Genomic DNA, 6,784 nt, shown 5'->3' with positions numbered 1-6,784 from the left:
AGCGTTGTCTCCCATCTCTTCTCTGCCACGCGGACTTGCCATCGGTACCCACCAGTCCGGTTTTCACTTAAACCGTTCTAGTGGAGCAATCAATGTTTTTTCAAACTGTCAGTATAATGATGGTGGGTTTTTGAAAAAAAAAATATGATAGTTTTTCATTTAGGTCCATAAATGTGGCTGGTTTCTTTCTTTTTTTTTTTTGCAATTTACTCTAAATCCAAACGCAAATCTGTATGGAATCTTACTCATGTGTTCTTGCTCATCAACCATCTCTTCATCTGGTCTTTGTTCATCCACATTCATGTGTTTACATGTTGGATCCTTTTGAGTTACATTTCTCTTTGTTGGCTTCGTCAGCGGCGGTTGTTATTTTGGTGTTTTACTTCTTTGGAATGTCTAATACAAAAAAGTTTGTTCAGCTCCAGTAAGGAATGAGCGATAATGGCGTCACGTCTTCGGCTCACACCCGTGCTTGTACTGTCATGATGTTTGATTAATATCTCGGAATTTTTTGTTGCAAAAGAAAAAGACTTTGGCGATGCGGGGTACATACAATTGAGATCTCTATACAACTTGGGTAGTGTTCAAAATCAGTTGTCCTCAAACCATGGGAAAATAGTGACTAGTGCAAAGCATTTAACGCAAGGTCTTGAACTGATATACAAAGTAGACATTAACTACTTTTCAGCGGTTCAAAGAAACCGGCATGAACACTCCTAGTTACAACTCATAACGTAGGTTAGCAGGGCAACGTTTCAAGCTGCTTTACGAGAATAGGTTGACTGCGCCTCTTGGTCCGTGCCTGTTACCATCCAATCAAGCTTTGCACCCTAAAGCAAAAGAAATATCAAGTGCATAGTTAAATCGTAGTAGAATCTTCATAGGCCGGACGACCATGCATGACATCAAAGATGTAACAGGACTCAAGTATGAGACGTAGAGGCCTCGTATAAATGACTGAGATACAGCTCAGCACATTTTGGTGTATCCAAATGCTAGCCAAGCATCAATAAAATGCAGGATTTCATGGCTTTCCAGGACTACGCTATGACACACCGGAATATATTCATAGACAGGAGGTTAAGCTTTGAATCGTGGGTCATGGTAGTTCATTAGAATATGCAGTTGCATACCTTTCCCTGGCGAATAATGGTAGGATAACTTCCAGTCATGTCAACGACAGTAGATGGATCAGCAATTCTAGCACCACCATCAACGATGAAATCGAGTCCCTGAAATTTGAAACATTTGAGCATTTCATGCTCTTGAAGCCATCTATTTCACACATACTCTTGTGTTACGAATGACTAGTAACACAGCTACACGTAAAATCAGCTAACCGATGTTAACTACTCCCTCCGTCCCAAAATGAGTGACTCAACTTTGTACTAACTTTAGTACAAAGTCGAGTCACTTATTTTGGGACGGAAGGAGTATTCTGTATTTGTGTAACTAACCACTTGATGGCAGCCATCACAGTATTGCATGCATTTCGAGGCCCTAGCATACATATCAGAAGAAAAACTAGCTTAATATGCCCTATGTCAGAAACTGAAAGAGTCCTCTGTCCAACAATTTTGTTTAGGTATTCCTTTTTGTTTCACCCCTAGGCCTGAGCAGGTACTATTCACCACTCACTGTACAATCATTTGATTGTAAATTATAATGCATCATAGAGATGGTAACTCAAAATATGACCTGAAAAGTAGCTGACACTCTAGAGAAGGAAACAGACCAGTGCAAAATTTTGCAATGCTTATCCAATTTTTTTTTTTTGTGAAGTCACTGTAGGCAGATTTCTGGTGCACCAGTAAAAAGAAGGAACATACCAGTGGCTCATAAATATCGGCAATGGTTACTGGGTCAAGTATCCATTCATCCTCTGCCAGATATTTGACACTGTAAATAGAGGGGAAAAGAGGAGAATAACTACAAGTCCTGGCAACAAGATGAATAGTACTTGGAAGGTTTTTCAAATGAGCTCAAGTAAAATATCTCCTTTGTGTAGGAAGACCAAAACAGAGAGGACTCAATATTCTTACTGCTCGTACATGCCAGCACAACACAGAGTACAAATGACTAAAAGACACACCAGAAGCAAGAAATAAATAGAGAAAACTGAAGGTATATGAGCCTACAACCAACCTTGTGCAGATCAACGGTTCTTCCAGATTTTGCAGTATTGCTTGACATATGGGATCATCTGGCATTCGAACACCAACCTGCCTCCTTTTCGCATACCTAGTAGATGACCCATGCTTGATGCATTGCTTGGGCAATTCCTTAGTCGCAGGTAAAATAAAGGTGTACTGCACATGATTAAATAGACATGTTATTTGTGAAGTAAAGATGGTGGTCGATCTTGAAGAGGCAGATATCCTTACAGGTCCCGGTAATATACGCTTGACAGCACGGAAAATGTTAGCTTGCCCTTGGTTGGTACCTAGAGGAAATCCTGTTGTGTAGGTATCAATATCTCGCAACGAGCGGCACAAGATGCTGAGAGGCTGCATTATTCAAAATTGGTATAAGAACACAGTGCATTTGCAAAAACGAAAGTGGGTTGGTTGTTGTGCCTTGCTCCAGAGTAAGCTTCATAAGAAAGGAGGACTTATTGCTCTCTTGCACATCTTGCCTTTGAATTTACAATGCCTTTGATTCTGTATGAGAAAAAAAACAGATAGTACCAATTAGATCTGTGTTGGTTTCCTTCAAGTCTAAGACAGCAAATAAATAAGAATTATTATACTGACCAACCAGATGAATGACTGTACCTGCGGAGGCGCTCAATAGAGTCATTGTTACTCAGATCACAAACGATGGAGTAGCTGTAAAAAGTGGAACTTGTTATTATTTGTATTTTTTTAACTGTGTTATTATTTGTATTCAGCACAGCGCATTGTCCAAAATAAAAATCAGAAAGTTTAAGGACTTGCTTAGATCTCTGAGAACATGAGCAGACACATAGGCAATGAGATGGACATACAAACAAACTGCTGCTCATCAGTAATCCAAAGTCAGCTTCAGTAAAAACTAAGCTGCCTAACAAAACACTTTGTCGATGATATGAGCACAAATACTCAAATGGCTGTTTACACGAATTATCACCCAACCGTGCTTCAATTACACGGTACTCTGCACGCACCGAGCATCAACTGCAACGCGAAATGCAGTGCGCACGGTGCATTTCCTTGCTCCCTAACGAATGGCAAGCCCGGCCGGTCCCGGGATAAGCTGTCAGGTTGTTCCAGAGACGAGCACAAGGTCAAGTGAAGGGAAAGCATTGAATAGCATACACGGTGTCGGTTGGGATGACGCCGACGGCGCCGCTGTTGATGAGGTCGACGACGGGGTCCAGCTTCCAGAAGTCCTCGCCGGAGGGTTCCACCTGCACCCGCAGCATCCCGCCATCCCCTCTCTTTGCGCGCGCGGGCCAACCCAGTCGCCGGAAAAGGATCCGTTACTTTATCTCCAGGAATCCGGAAGTAGAAAACATGCGAGAGCATTGGGGGGTGGGGGAGTACCGTGAACTGGCGCTGGGAGTCGTACTTGAGGCGCTTGGGGTTGCGCTTGTGGAGGGCGACGATGGCGACGGAGACGCGCGGCGAAGGGGTCAGCAGGGAGGGGAGGCGGAGTGGGGAGGGGGAGACGGCGCGGCGAAAGGAGAGGCGCGAGAAGAGGTCGGTGGTGGGGTTGGCGGTGGTCGCCATTGCAGGTATAGCTGGCCAAACGGGCCGGCCCGGCACGGCACGGCACGGCCCATCCTAATCGTGCCTGGCACGGCCCGGCCCGCCAAGGCACGATTATTATACGGGCCGTGCCGTGCCGGCCCACGTGCTGCAGCCTGCAGCCCAGGCACGGCCCAGTTAGTAAACGGGCCGGGACGTTGGCCCGTTTAGCACGGTGGGCTGCATAATTTTAGCCTATTATTTGACACACTGAGCGTTTTTAGCCTATTTTTACATGTTGAGCTATATATATATATATGTATAAAAAAATAAAAATAAACGTAATCGGGTCGTGCCGTGCCGGCCCGCGTGCCCAGGCACGGCCCAGGGCGTGCCGCGTGCCTGGCCCGGCCCGTTTAGCCCGTGCCGTGCCTGGCCCAAGACGGGCCGTGCCGGCATGCTCACGGGCCGGCCCGAAAAAACCGGCCCATTTGGCCAGCTATAATTGCAGGGGCGGCGAGCTCTTGGCGCCAGGATCCCTGGCCGTCGACTGTTTATTCCGCACGTTATCCCGATTTCATTTTCCCTTTTTCTACGATATAAACTTAGTTTTTTTTTTCAATAGTCTGTTATATCACACGACCAAGCTTTTGACAACCATCAGATCAGACTAGCAAAAAAAAAAAAGATTAGACCTTTTCTTGCGAATGAGCCATGGGTCTATATTAATCAAACATCAATGTTCCATGAAATCCCATAATGAAAAGATTAAATATAAATATATAGAGAGAGGCTGATGAAAATTGAAATTGAGTGAAAATCTAAAAAATGAAATTAAATTCACGACTGTACTTAGTGCACCCCCGCGTCTCCTTTGCTCCTCTCCGCTCCTCCGCACACCGTAACATGGGCAAGTTCGGCAGGCGGGTCCTCTAGGTCGCCCAGATCATCGCGTCGACGCCGACGCTCGTCTGGCTCGTCGGCATCCACCACACCGTCGACACCCACGAGCCACGATCAAGGAGGAGGTGGTGCTCTCCTCCTCCGACAAGGAGCAGCAGCAGGCACACCTCCTTGCCGAGGCCGCACGGATCGACGAAGAGTACACACAACAGATTGAGTTCATGCTCGAGCGCTCGCTCCGCGACAGTGATCCGTGGCCACCGCACGATAGCCACGTCAAGGATGAGTCACCCTTCCCACCGCACCATCACTTCAAGGAGGAGCCAGCATCCTCGCCGCGCCATCGCGTCAAAATGGATTCGAATCTCCACCATGATGGCATGCGGCAAGGAGGTGGCACCGCCATCCCTGCCCCAGTGGCATGCGGCGAACATGAAGAAGGAGGAGGCACTGCCTACCCCGAGGATTGCCAACGCATGTAGTTGCCTCCTCTACTAACTCGACAGTGGTGGCGGCACCTCCTCCTCGCGCACCAGGATGACAGTCGACAAGGTGACCGCCAAGGAGGAGCGTCGGAAGCGGTGCAACGTGGCGTGTTGTTCGGCCTTCTCAAGTCAGACGTGGTACCAGACTGGGTGCACACTAACCCGACCTTTGTGTTGACATGTGCGAAGGATCAGTTCAGGACCACTGAAAAAAATACGAAAAAACTGGAAAAGGGAACAAAATCATGAATTCAAAAATGTTCATGGATTTTGGAAAAAAGTTCGCGGATTTCATAAAAAAAAGGTTCAACAATTCTAAGAAAAGTTCATCGAACTTGAAAAAGTTCACCCCTTCTAAAAAAATCATCGATTTTAAAAAATTTCATTGAAATTGAAAAAAGTTCATATAATTTGAAAAAAATTCATTGAGTTTGCAAAAAGTTCACTGAAATTCAAAAAAAAGTTCATCGATTTAGAAAAAAAATCACGTATTTGCAAACAATTCATTGGGCCTGAAAAAGAAGAACAAGCAAAAAACAAAAAAGGAAAATAGAACGAATAAAAGACAAATAGGTTAAAAGGTTAGCGCATACGTGGTGGTTGGCGGGGTGGTTACACCAGCCGACCTTCAACAAGGAGGTCGCAGGTTTGAATCCTTCACAACCTTCTCTTTTTTTGATTTTAACAAAAAAAGGTGGGAATCAAATGGGTCGAGCGCAACTAGCACGTGTATAGGTGCCCGTTTGCAGAAACAATAAGAACGAGCGCATACAGCATTAAATAGGAATATGTTAGTAGTAGCAAGAAGCCTCAAACGCGGGAAGGAAGCGAAGCAAGTTCAAAGGGGCGGCCCACTCGCAAGCCTCGACTGCCCGCTCGGCTTGCAGACCCAGAATGGGCCTTGGGCCTTGTAAACATTTAAATACCCCATTGTAGTTGTAGCAAGGATAGGCAGGCACGACAACAGCTAGAGGATAGGGTCGCTGTGAGCATCGTCCACCTCCCATTCTCCTCTGGAATTACCCCCTTCGGGTAGCTCGGATTTGAAATTCATGGTGAAACAAAGAGAGGGCTTCACAATCTGGCATCAGAGTCGTTCGATCCGACGGTCGTGTCGGTCCACCAGCGCCATACCCGCTTCGCCGACAAGTTGAGGGTCGCCACCCTGGACTAGGATCTTGCCGGAGATGAAGGCCATCTATGATCTTCTCTAAGCCGCCTTCGACCAGGCCAACCGTTACCGCGTCGACTCCACGCGCAGGTCATCGCTCAGCTCGACGCCAAGCTCGACTTGCTTTCGGCCCGGATCGACGAAGTCACGGTGTCGATCAGCGTCGACATCGATGAGCTGCGGCATGGGCTTGACCGGTCCGCGACAAATTCGTCAGACCCCTCCAAGAGCGCGTCGGCCATGCCATCACGAGCGCCGAGCAGTTGCCCAACAGGCCCTGATGGGCACCGCGTCGACAACGAAAATCAGGGGTATGGGCATAGGATCTATGTTCCACCTCTGGTCAAAGGTATGCAGTTCGATCAATCCCTGCAGAGAACCCCATTCAATTCGATCGAAAAATTTCGACAAAATTCTTCTGATGTATATGGGATTGGTCCTCGCAACGAGCTTCCTCGTTTCGATGGCACCAATCCAAAACTCTGATAGACGCATAGTGAAGATTACTTCATGTTCTAGGGAACGCCATCGTTCGGGTGGATTTCTCTAGCCACATC

General features: G+C 46.7%; 1 pseudogene; it reads right to left on the bottom strand.

Annotated features, from left to right (window-relative positions):
* Positions 1-554: 554 nt before the first annotated feature.
* Positions 555-6,413, bottom strand: LOC119338841 (annotated as a pseudogene).
* Positions 6,414-6,784: the final 371 nt, after the last annotated feature.

Source organism: Triticum dicoccoides, chromosome 7B (assembly GCF_002162155.2).
Source record: "Triticum dicoccoides isolate Atlit2015 ecotype Zavitan chromosome 7B, WEW_v2.0, whole genome shotgun sequence".
Classification (NCBI taxonomy): domain Eukaryota; kingdom Viridiplantae; phylum Streptophyta; class Magnoliopsida; order Poales; family Poaceae; genus Triticum; species Triticum dicoccoides.
Note: the sequence above shows the minus strand (reverse complement) of the source record. Positions and strands in the feature narration are given on the sequence as shown.